This window comes from Rhipicephalus sanguineus, chromosome 1 (genome assembly GCF_013339695.2).
Source record: "Rhipicephalus sanguineus isolate Rsan-2018 chromosome 1, BIME_Rsan_1.4, whole genome shotgun sequence".
Classification (NCBI taxonomy): domain Eukaryota; kingdom Metazoa; phylum Arthropoda; class Arachnida; order Ixodida; family Ixodidae; genus Rhipicephalus; species Rhipicephalus sanguineus.
This window is the reverse complement of record NC_051176.1, coordinates 114,454,224-114,466,248: the sequence shown is the minus strand read 5'-3', so window position 1 is coordinate 114,466,248 and position 12,025 is coordinate 114,454,224. Positions and strand designations below refer to the sequence as shown.

At 47.6% G+C, this 12,025-nt stretch overlaps 1 protein-coding gene across 1 annotated transcript in view; it reads right to left on the bottom strand.

Annotated features, from left to right (window-relative positions):
• Positions 1-291, bottom strand: part of LOC119396442 (QRFP-like peptide receptor) — a 281,905-nt gene extending 281,614 nt beyond the window's left edge. Inside the window, exon 1 of the mRNA XM_037663661.2 lies at positions 56-291. The gene's annotated coding sequence lies outside the window, so the exon portion shown is untranslated. The remainder of the gene's footprint in view (positions 1-55) is intronic.
• Between the last annotated feature and the right edge of the window lie 11,734 nt (positions 292-12,025).

Genomic DNA, 12,025 nt, shown 5'->3' with positions numbered 1-12,025 from the left:
AGACAACTTAGCACAGGGCATATGAGTAGCACACATGCTGCCCCGACTCACTCACCGTGCACGGGGAAACATTGACGGCGACCGACGCAAGGCGGGCGCAGTACACCTGGCCGGGACGCGTGCTCTACGGGAGAGCGCACCCGCCGGCGTGCCGCTCCGCTCCTCAAACTTGGCGCAACTGACTTAGAAGAGCGCGCGCACGCGTGGCGCGTGCGGACGCTGCCGACGCCGGACGGAGCGCAACGACTGCGATCGACAGAGCGCCAGTCCCCGTCGACGGCGCGGCGAACAGTGCGGCCACCTCAGCCACCGGTCCGGACGGCCGAGCACGGGGGCGGGTAAAGTAGTCGGCGCATGCGCCGGACCCCTCTGGCTACTGCAACAGTTCCTTCCTCACGCGTGGCAGCCACGGTCGGTCTTGCTTTCGTCCCTCTTTTGTTCTGCTCTCCGACTGTCTCGCTCGAGAATTTCTTTTGTCTTTCGTAGAGGTAAAGTCGTGAAATGCGAAGGCCGGTATTGCTCAGACGTCGGGCCTAAGCTAGGCAAAATCGTTATCCATTTCGTTCGCACCCACTCGCCAAGCTTTATTTGCTCACCTTACTTGTTATTTCCCTCTTTTTTTTATTCTTCTTCTTCTGAGGCCGGAACTGATATAGCGGCCACTATGCAGGTGCGAACCCGCGGTGTGCGAAGCAATATACGCTGGCTTTTGTCGATGTATGCAAACGACGTTCAAGGTGCGCTCGCGAAGCTTCTTGGCGAGGAGCATTATTCGTTGAAAGTTACTAGCACGAAAAGAAGTAAATGATAGTGAAGACTGCTGGCGGCTGCGATCTGACGTATGATCAAAAGCGTGTCTTACGCCCCACTTTGATGTGTTATAGAGTCAAGAAAAAAAGTGTTTTTTGCCACTCCGCAGCCCTAAAGGACAAGTTTTATTATTTTGCTATAGTTTAGGTTGAGTGACTTCAAGTGGCATCGCAGAAGTAGGGTTGTGCCGGTGTTGATCCTCCAGAAACTAAAGATATTTTATATGTGCATGTACCTTGCGAAAAACAAACGCGGAAACGTAGATTTCAGCAACATTTCCGCTGTTATGTAGTGCCCAATGTGCCGGGCCGTCTACGTGTAGCCGCTTGCACATTGTTGACGTCTAGCTTAAGCGGCATATAATTGCACAGTAAGAGTTATTCTGCTTTTCCGTTCCCTGATTAATAATGAAGGGAATTAGGGCATGTTGCAGAAGCATTTGCTGATGAAATATTTTAATAAACAAAGAAAGGAACTTCAGTGAAACCAGGGACACCATACCGTTGAACCTTTCATTTAAAATTTAGGCCGTAAGTGCCTGTGGAGGGAGGCAGCAATAAATGCTGGAAAATGCGAAAAGTAATTGAGTAATTTTGTAACAAAATACAACGATATATGTGGTACTCAGATGGAATGGGTTTTATAGAATGATTGTGTGATTTAAACTTGAAATGAAAGGAGATGAAGTGAGCAATTTCTTCTTTCGGGAAGGAAATACCGAATTATGAGAGAAGAAGAAACGTAGCATGGAAAGTACCAAACGCGAATTTGAATTATGAATGTTGTCACGTTTACCAGATCATTACGAATCTATGAAATTTTTATTTGTTTCCTTAGTTTCAAAGAAATTACGCTTGAGACTTGTTAGCGTGACTGCATATCTTATAATAGAGACATTTTCGCATTGTGTTGCGTATTAGTGTTACCTGGTTACTTTACCGATGTATGCTTTTTATTCGCTGCACCTCTGTCTGTATTATGAAAGAGACGAAATAAACATATCTGATTGATTGATTGATTGATTGATTGATTGATTGATTGATTGATTGATTGATTGGTTGATTGATTGATTGATTGATTGATTGATTGATTGATTGATTGATTGATTGATTGATTGATATTGTGTGTTCAGATATGCAAAAGTGAATCTCACGTCATATTTGCTGGCAAACAAAGGATATAAATGCATAAAGGAGGCACGAAACTTAAGTTGGAACACATGCATCTTCATGGACGGGAAAGTCATTCTTTAATGACCAAATTATTAATTAGTTCCGTGTCCATGAGGTACTGAACCTTGAGGTCATGCTCTATCTTCGGAAATATTATGCACGCCGGTAAAGCTCTTGCTGTCGTACAGTTAGTTGCATTATGACATGGTTTGTGAGAAAGCGCTAGCCTGGAAGAGTTACTTATAATTTCCAGTGGTGGGAAAAGTGCATTATTCTTATTGTATGAAATTCTTGAATGTGAAAAGCTGTGTTTGGTGATGAACCTAAATGATTCATTTTGGAAGGTTTCAAATTCGCTTAGTCGATGTCATATCAATGAAGCATATTGTAATTTTGATCGTATGAGAGCGCGGCATGCGCAAAGGATCTGATGTCTTTATCAGGACGACACGACCTGCGACGAATAGAACCGAATGGTCTACAACTACTCTATGTGATGTAGCGAAAAAAAAATGCATGCAATGTTAAGTTATAAGTCAAGTATACCTTTTAAGTACTTAGAAGTGTTTATTGCCTAAATTGTATCAGTATTAGGGATGTGTAAACGTATGTGAAACGTCGTGTGGGAAAATTCGTTAATTTAGTCTGTCGTGTGTTCATCAGCACATGCCACTGTGAGCAGTGAGCACCACTGACAAATATCTCCGATGCTGTCCATATGTACGATGCGCTCTTCGTGCAAGAGAACCATACTACTACTACTGATCTGCAAATGGGAAAGTCTTGTTGCCGTGTCTTAACGCATGATACCGATACTAGTAGAGGCTCCAGGACGAAGACACGCAAAATATTATGGACACTTTAGTGATTCACCGCCTTGAACTGCGTAGCTGTGTCGACGTGTTGTTTTTGAGTGCGGAGCATTCTTTTGGGAGTTAGCAGGTTTTTCAGATGCGGTTTTTGGGGCAGCATTAAAAAAACATCTTGCGAGCTAAACTAGGAAAATAAGTGCTAGTAATTTAGGGTACCGCGTAAAGACGATCAAATAAAATTTAATAAAGGTAAAATATACAGCATAACATGAATTTAAAAAGTGGAAAGATGGAGACTGATGATGATGACTGCACGGATGGTTACAACCAATAATAATCGTAAGGTCGCGTCCTCATAACACTTTTTTTTAAAAGAAAAAGCACTGGCATTCAAGCGTATCACTCAAGTTCTGTGCCGGCCCTGACGTAGCTGTGTTCCTGAGGCATTTATTTGATTTGTATACATGCAAGCACAAGGACACAGAGAAAAGAGGGAGAGAGCAAGCTGGCAACTGCCACCAAGAGGGGCACAACGCCTGCCTGCTCTTTCGGGAGGAGGGAAGAGACAGAGGAAAGGAAGTTAGGAGGAGAAAAAGAGGAAAGGAGATAGGAAAGTGAAGAAAAAAATTGACGAAGACTTGAACATAAGAAGCGAGCAATAATGCAGCTGTGTGAATTTTCGATAGATACACGGGGAGCTAAAATATTTCAAAGTATAGAGGCTGTGTGCGCTTAGACCAGGGCTAACGCAATGCGACTTTTGCGATGTTAACGATGTTACGACTTTTGCTACCGCAAATACGACTTTTGCGACGTCAATATTGAAATATAGAGAAAATAACCATGTTTATTTTGCGAGAGAAGCTTCGCAGAAGCGTCCTTATTTCAGGATGCCTTGAGCTCGGGCGGCATTCTGAGCCCTCGTGACCAGCCGTATAGCTGATCCTCGATGTCGAAGTTGGCCAGGCCTACCTCGTGAACACAGAATGCGCTCATGAAGCAAGCATATTTTTTTAAAGGAGGGTGAGGGGAGGGGAGGTGGTGGCTTCAGAGGTGTTTGTTTGCAGCCTCCTACAATATGCTGAAGGGGCCCAGGTTCTCCGAAGAGGCGGCATTGCAGAGAGAATTCTGTCGGGCTATGAGGTGTCGTTTGTGGTGGATGGGGAGGGGGGAGATGTGTTGACCCGTATAGAGCCCGAAGTATATTGTCTTTCCTGCTCTCGAAGTAGTGACTCTGTGCGGGAGGCTATGTTCTGCGGGTTAGTTCGCAATGTTGTTTGATGTCCTGGTACGAGACTAGATATTACAGGCGCTCAGTCTCGGCTTCCTCGGCGTCGGCTCGGTGGACCAAATCTTGAGCCGCGAGGTTAGCGATCAATTTGCCATCAATGCCGTGATGACCGGTCGCACGGATGAGTATGACTGGACTTGTTCGCGCATTTTTGCTTGTTGATTCTGGGCGTATTGGTATAAATTATGTCGATTCGCGAAGCTGTGACATGCCTGCTGAGAGTTGGGAACGACTATTTAAACTTTAGTTTGGGAGAACGCGAGAGCTATGACCGCTTTCAGGGCTTGTAGGGGATGGTATCGAGGGGTTTTTATGCGACTGTGATGTTCCTTGTTTACGATTGTGGTGGCTGTTATTGAGAGCATCTGCTTGTTCAGCGTAAAAATCGCTTCCATGTAGCCTGTGGAGGGTTGACTTCCGTGTTGCTTATGAACGGCACCGGCTCGGTCCTTCCTTTACTGCGCGTGCTGCACTGGGTGCACGTTACGAGGGTGTTGAAGGTCCAGTGGATGATGTCGCTCCGAATGACATGTGGTAGGCTTTCATTCTGAGTCGGAGGGCACTGGTGCGAGAACCTTGCGTGAAGCAAGTCTCACAACGCTGTCGGGCCGCGCATTTGCAGTTCCTCGTGGGAGCCGAGAAACAGCATGCGCTGCGCCAATGAAACCCAACGTGAGTATATGTAAGGGCCAATAGTGAGCACGTAATGATGATGCAGCGTTATAGTGCACGAGAGTAATTGACCCGTGTGAGTGAGGCGCACGTAACATGGTGTTAGCCGCTTCGTAATGCGCCCTCGGGGCTTTGATTATTTTGCCGGTGTCACTATCTCAGTGCCAGGACCCTTGGCGATGGGTTCTGGCGCACTTGCCCGCGACAGCTATATACACGAGTAGAACGTTCGAGCACGTTGTGACATGACGCCGAAATAGAGAAAAGATTTGTTGAATTGCTTCAGCGCCGTCTATCTGCACGCACGAACTGCCCTAATGGGTGCTATGCGTCTCAAAGGGCTTGTAAACACGCCTCCCAACGACTTCGCAGGTGCCAGTTCACCTGAGACAAACGGTGACAAACAGATAGGCATGGAATTAATTTATCATATGCATGAGAACAGCGGGATCAGCTCAGTGTGCAACTAGAAAATGCTGCACAAAATGTGGCGAAATCTAGTTCGCCAACCATGCCATTTTCTTACAGCGAGTTTTTTAAGAGCACGCGAGCTTTTCAGCCGAAAATGTGGAATGTGCTGCTCAGCAGGAACGCTCATATAATCACTATTATTTTATATGCAGACATAAATAAGTGCACGAAGGACAAACAGGAAATATGGAGGGAGCAGCCTGACAACTGTCAACTGGAAGGGCACGACGCTTGCCTACTTTTTCGTGAGGACGGAATAAAAAGTGGGGATGGAGATAGGAGCAAACAAAGAGCAATGAAATGCGCAAATGAACCAAAAAACACAGAAAACAATAGAGCAGGAACGTGAAAAACGTACCGGGAGAGAATGTTCTACAAATGGGTGGCGAAGTCAGCTTCCTGAAGGATAGTTAGCAGGGCGTGAAGGGCCTGGTCTCGAAGTGCACGCCCACTTGGAAATAGACAATCGTCGAACGCCGTACACCTTAGTACAAGCAGACTATATATATATATATATATATATATATATATATATATATATATATATATATATATATATATATATATATATATAATATGCCTTTTGTAGTGATTTAAACTACGTAACGAATGTGAGGCCCTCTAATATAAGATGTTCAAGTATCTGGCAGAAGCCACAAGCCACCCACAACGGTCTGTCCGCACGTACTTGGCGGTATAAGCTATCGCGCACCAATATATCTTATGCAAAATCGGCTGCCAAGCCGCCGTGTGCATTTCCGCGATGTTGAAGGCTAAGCGCGCTTCGCATGTGCGCACACGAAGCGTACGTACCAACGTGTGGTGGCTGATAGGGACGGCAATGCCGAGCTATTTTCGTGTGCCGTGTAGCTCAGATTGAGAAACTTGGGATGCTGAACAAAGGTTTGCCGGAAACTAACCTCCATGTTATTAGATTTCCTCGCGGCCGACGACAAGCAACAGATCGTTCCCTTGATACGGCTACTTCTTACGACTGTTGTCGTGTTTACGTTGGCCGTTCTTAATATTTAGATGCGGTGTGTGACAGCATCGGCGCTCATCAGAGAAGAATGTTGCGTCATGCTGGAATGAGACAATTTTCGCGCCGTGTGTTTGCAGGCACAAACAAACCGGCTTCGTTTACGAGCTTCAAAGCCGCATCGCGGCTACTCTCGCATGCCTGCGCTGCTGTTGACATTATTACTTTGTTTCTTACATTACGATAATAATTACATGTTAGACAGGTAGCTCGTGCGCATCATAGATTCTCGGCGAACGGACCTGTTGCGCTGGAGCGTGTTGTTTGTAGTTAGTTTTCGATTGTGGAGTTCAACAAGGTAGTGTTTGGTGCGATGATTTGCGAGCATATTGCTTCACAGCGCGTATCTTTCAAGTATTTCATGTGATATCACTGCCGAATTCCGAGGGGTGTCCTGGATGTCCTGACAGCTCCCTCAATTTTTTTTATGTACACCTCAAGAAGAGGGCATATCAGGTTATTCAAAAAGCTGATCCCCCTTCGGAAAAATCCTGTATCCACCCCTGTGTGCTATGAAATGTTAACAGATGCTTCAAGTGTGTGGCACTTTTCGTATGAAACTGGAAAAATGCTGTTCCGGGAAATCGGTTACATTCGATCGTGGGTGTGTTTCATTGGTTACGCGCTGAGGTAGTTTCGCAAGCGTTCAGTCGCGACGAAAAGTTGTCTTGCTGCAACAGGTTGAAAACGTGAGGCGCCGGTAGGCCCCGAAAGCGACAATGCGAACGGGGATATTATTGGTGCATCGCGTTATTTACGGGCACATGTCGGAGGGATATTGAATCGGCACCTACTTCTTGGAGCAACTAACACTTTTCACGTTCGCTTTTCGCGTGCGTGATGACTAATTTTTTTTTTGACATTCTATACGCACAGTAATTCTACACATAGCTTACGGCGTTAACTACCGCAGCGAAATATCTTTCTATTTAAAAAAATTAAAACAGAGGACAACGTTTTATTTACAGTTAGATGCACAATACACCAGGACGTAGGCTGGCCCTTGTGAAATACGCTCTGAAATGGGTCAACAGCACTTTCTTACTTACTGTCATCGCTGCGCCTAGTAGTGTCGCGCACTAAAGCCTCTTCCCGACCACCCTACACTACACGCAGAATATCCAGGTAGCTCACAACGCTTTGATCGAAACACTGAAAGCGGAGACAGAATTTATAACCTAGCGCATAGCTTCATTCTCCACGACGGCAGGCCTACATGTGACGCGGTGACAAACTTGCAGCTTCTTTCTCGTTGTGAGGCAGTTCTTTACGCGCAGTAACTGTCAACGCAGTGACTAGAAAATACCGGTAACGTGTACAGGTCCTTACAGACTCGTCTGACATTTTCATGCCCCGATTGATTAATATCAAAGCAGATACAAGCAAGAAGTTACAACAGAGACAGCATTACGATTCGGACACTAGCCTCCAAATAGATCCGAATCGGTAGCTTCGTCAAACCTCCGACAGATGGCAGCGATTTCGTATAAGGTCTATAAAAAGCCAAGCTTGCGCATAACGCTGCTGCCAACAGGGAAAGCTAGAACGCTGCCCTGGCACAGCCATAACCGGCAAAGCGTAGTGGGGCGACGCGTTCACTTGGCTTCGTCGTATTTGAAGCTAAACGCACCGCGTGTCTCTATTGTTATGCCAGGGCTCCCAACCCAAACTTCCTTGCTTCGACAAGGAATTCAAGCTGGTAAAACGTCTGACGCAACCAGCGTCGACACCCGCTGATGCAACGAAGCGGGAGTCTTACGCAATCCCCGGCAACTCCGGCGCTGCGCCTGACGCAACCGACGGAAATCTCTCCCGCAACGTGCGGCAAGCCCTCCTCCCCGCGGATCCGGTTCGAGCCAGCGACCAACGGCGGTTCCTGATTGGAGGCTTCGCGCTCCTGGCTGATGCAAGCGATCGCCCAGGGCTATAAAAGAACCAAGCTGCGCGGAGAGAGGGAGACAGCGAGACAGCGAACGAAGAAATCGCGGGTCGTCGTCGCACCGCTGTGCGAGCCCAATAAGCTGTCGGCCCCAGCGCCGAATATGTAACGCCTCTGTATATATGTATATAAATTTGCCTTAACTCACCGTCGCCTTGATCGCTCCGTCTATCAGCTCTGCGCAGAAGCAGTCGCAAGCTGAGACACCCGTTTCCCAACAGTGGATGGCAGCGGTGGGATCGGCCGGCGTCAGCTACCTCGATGCGGTGAGTGCCTGATGTTTTCCCTTCAGTTCACCAGACTTCTCTAGCACAGGTTATCGTAGTTTAGAGAAGGTTGTGTGAAGCATTGGAGTGAGCTTTGATTGTTTCGAGCCAAGTCGGAGCGCTTTGAAACCAAAGTTAACTGCGGAGGGTGTAAACACGGCAGGTTGAGAATTGCTTGCGTGTCTTTCTAGTAGACTTATAGGGGATACGGCAAGTAGATTCTAACGAGGGCAAATAGCAAGAGGCTAGTGTGAACGATGGAGAACCTTAAAGTGAAGGAACTCATCGAAATTTGTGAAGAACTCGGCCTTACTCTGGGCCGTGCGAAGCGAAAGCAAGCGATCCTTGAGATCATGCAGAAGGAGGGAGTAACGGCTGAGGAAGTCGATGAGGCCTGGGCGGATATCAAAGAACGCCGCGAGGAGGCCGAAAGACGAGAACTTCGTGAGCGTGAAGAGGCGGAAAGGCGAGAACGCCGCGAGCGCGAGGAACGCGAAGAGCGCCTCGAGATGAAAAGAATAGAATTGGCGCTCCGTCAGTGTTCGCAAGCGCCTAGCGTAGCTTCTGCGACGGTTCAGGCTAGTGGACATAGAATTCGGGACCAACTGCCACCGTTCGTAGTGGGCGAGGACATGGCGAAGTATCTCGTGAAGTTCGAACACGTCTGCGATAGGAATGGCATCGAGCGGTCTCTTTGGGCACAGAACCTGTTAGCTCTACTTCCCGGAGAAGTATCCGACGTGATAACGTGCTTGTCGAGGAGGCGTTTGAGAGCTATGACGAGGTTAAGGAGGCTCTGTTGAGAAGATATAAATTGTCACCCGAGGCTTTCCGGCAAAGGTTCCGGTATGCAAAAAGGGGGAATGAGTCACACGTTGACTTCGCGTTTCGTCTTAAAGCCGATTTAATTGAATGGCTCAAGGGCGAAGATGTCTATGACGATCGCGATAAAGTGGTAGAGTGCATAGCATTGGAGCAATTCTACCGCTGTATCGAGGATGATGTCAAGCTTTGGCTGCAGGATAAGCTTGGAGAAGTACAGCTAAACAAGGCAGCAGAGTTAGCTGAAGAGTACTACACTCGTAGAAACTTGCACAGTAGGGCCGTGCGTGTTGAAAAAGCTGAGAGAAAAGAGGGCTTTTCAAAAAAACCTGATGACCGGAAACATGCTCCGCACCGTAATTTTCAGAAGAGACCCGTCTTTTACGAAGGAGACTGTGAGGGAAGGGCAAACGGAAGCGCAGAAGTCGAGTGAGCTTCCCAAAGAGCGCACTGATGCTACACGGGCGTTTGAGTCACGGAAGCCGCTAATCTGTTACAATTGCAAAAAAGAAGGGCACATCGCGGTAAATTGTAAACAAAAGGTTGCTTTCGCAACGATCCGTGAATCAGAAAAGAACATGCGGTTGTTAGAACCGTATATTCAGGAGATTAGCGTCAATGGGAAAACGTGTCGAGCACTTCGAGACTCAGCGGCAACTATGGACGTTGTCCATCCTTCATTAGTGTCTCCGAACGACTTGACAGGAGAATGCGCATGGATCAGGCAAGTCGCCGAGGAGCAGAGCACTTGCTTGCCGATCGCTACGGTGATCATTGAAGGCTCTTTCGGTAAGCTTCACACCGAAGCGGCTGTGTCTGCTGCTCTCCCAGATTGTTTTCCTTATCTTTTTTCGAACAACTCGGAGCAGCTTCTCAAAGCACAGGGTAAATCGTTCTTTCCCAGCGTTGCGTACATGGCCCTCACGCGATCGCAAGCGCGGAAGCTTTCACAGGAACTTGATCTCGTTCCATGTAGTACGCCACCACCGGCAAATGCGGCCGAGCTGCGTGACCTTGGCAGCGAGTCGAGCGAGCCTCGGACAGAAAACTCTCGGGGTGGGTTACTCGAGCCGCCGGCAGCTGAAGCGGGTAGCGTCGTCTCCGTCGGCGGAGAAACCGAAGTGGCGCCGTTGGGCGAGGCGGGCAATACGCTCAAGCCTGTAGCTGAAAGTTGGTGTGAGCTGTCGAGGGTTGATCGAGCGACGCTCATTAGAGAGCAGCGTGAAGACATCTCCATAAAAGCGCTAATGGAAAGCGTAAAATTGGGAGTAAAGAAAAAGAATGTTTCTTTTTATGAGAAATCTGGGCTATTGTATCGTAGCTACACAGATGTACAAGGTCGCAGGTATGAGCAACTCTTGATACCGCAAAAGTATCGTCGCCAGCTATTGGAACTTGCGCACGAAAACGCGTGGGCAGGGCATCTCGGTTTGAAGAAGACCAAGGCTAGGATTTCCCTTGAGTTTTACTGGCCGAAATGCTGGAAAGATACCGAAGACTTTGTGCGCTCTTGCGACACTTGTCAGAGGGTGGGGAAATCCACAGACAAGTGGAAGGCTCCCATGAAGCTTGTGCCAGTTATAACAGAACCTTTTCGGCGCCTGGTTATCGACATTGTTGGGCCATTGCCGGAGTCAAGGCAAGGTTGTCGATACATCCTGACTGCCCTCTGTGTAGCAACGAAATTTCCAGAAGCGGTACCTCTTAGGGAGCTCAATTCTCCACACGTCGTGGACGCTCTGCTCTCGATATTCGCGCGTGTCGGATTTCCTTCTGAAAGTCAATGCGACAATGGCAGCGTCTTCACCAGTTGCCTTACCTCTACCTTTTTGGATAAATGTGGAATCAAGGTGGTGCACAGTTCGGTCCATCACCCACAATCTAATCCGGTAGAGCGTATGCATTCAGTTCTGAAACGTATACTGAGAGCTCTTTGTTATGAGCACAAATGCGACTGGGAAGCATGTATTCCTCCCGCTATGTTTGCTTTGAGGTCTGCTCCTCATGAGAGCACTGGCTTTAGTCCCGCAGAGCTTGTATATGGCCGGAGCTTAAGAACACCTTTGCGAATGCTACGCGAATCCTGGGAGGGATATTATGAGGACCCGAATGTAGTTGCTTATGTTCTCGACCTCCTTCAGAGGCTCGGAAAAACAAAAGATCTTGTGGATAGCCACATGAAGGCAGCGCAAGTATTGTCGAAAGAATACTACGACAAATCAGCAAAAAAACGTACCTTCGAAGTGGGAAGTCAGGTAATGTTGCTGCGGCCTTCCAAGAAGAACAAGCTTGAGGTTCATTGGGAGGGGCCCGCTAAGGTAATATCGAAGCTTTCCGATACCAACTACGAAGTGAAATTAGGAAAGCGGTCTAACAAAATTTATCACAGCAACTTGATGAAACCGTACGTTCAACGTCAGGCGGTCGTAAATCTGCTGTTGAATGCTTCAGAGGAGGAAGGAGCAGAAATTCTGACTTCTAGCGATGTAAGCGAAAAGGGTTCAGAGGTGATGTTGGAACAGTTGAACCTGGAGCCAAGGTTAAGTCAAGTCCAGAAGGAGGACTTGAGGAGGATTGTTTCTGAGTTTAAAGACGTCTTTTCCAGCCGTCCCGGAAAAACGACGGTTATTAAGCACGACATCGAGCTGACATGTGAGGAACCAATCCGTAGTAAGCCATATCGATGTTCCCCTGTGCAGAAGCAGATCATGAAGGAGGAAATCGATAGAAT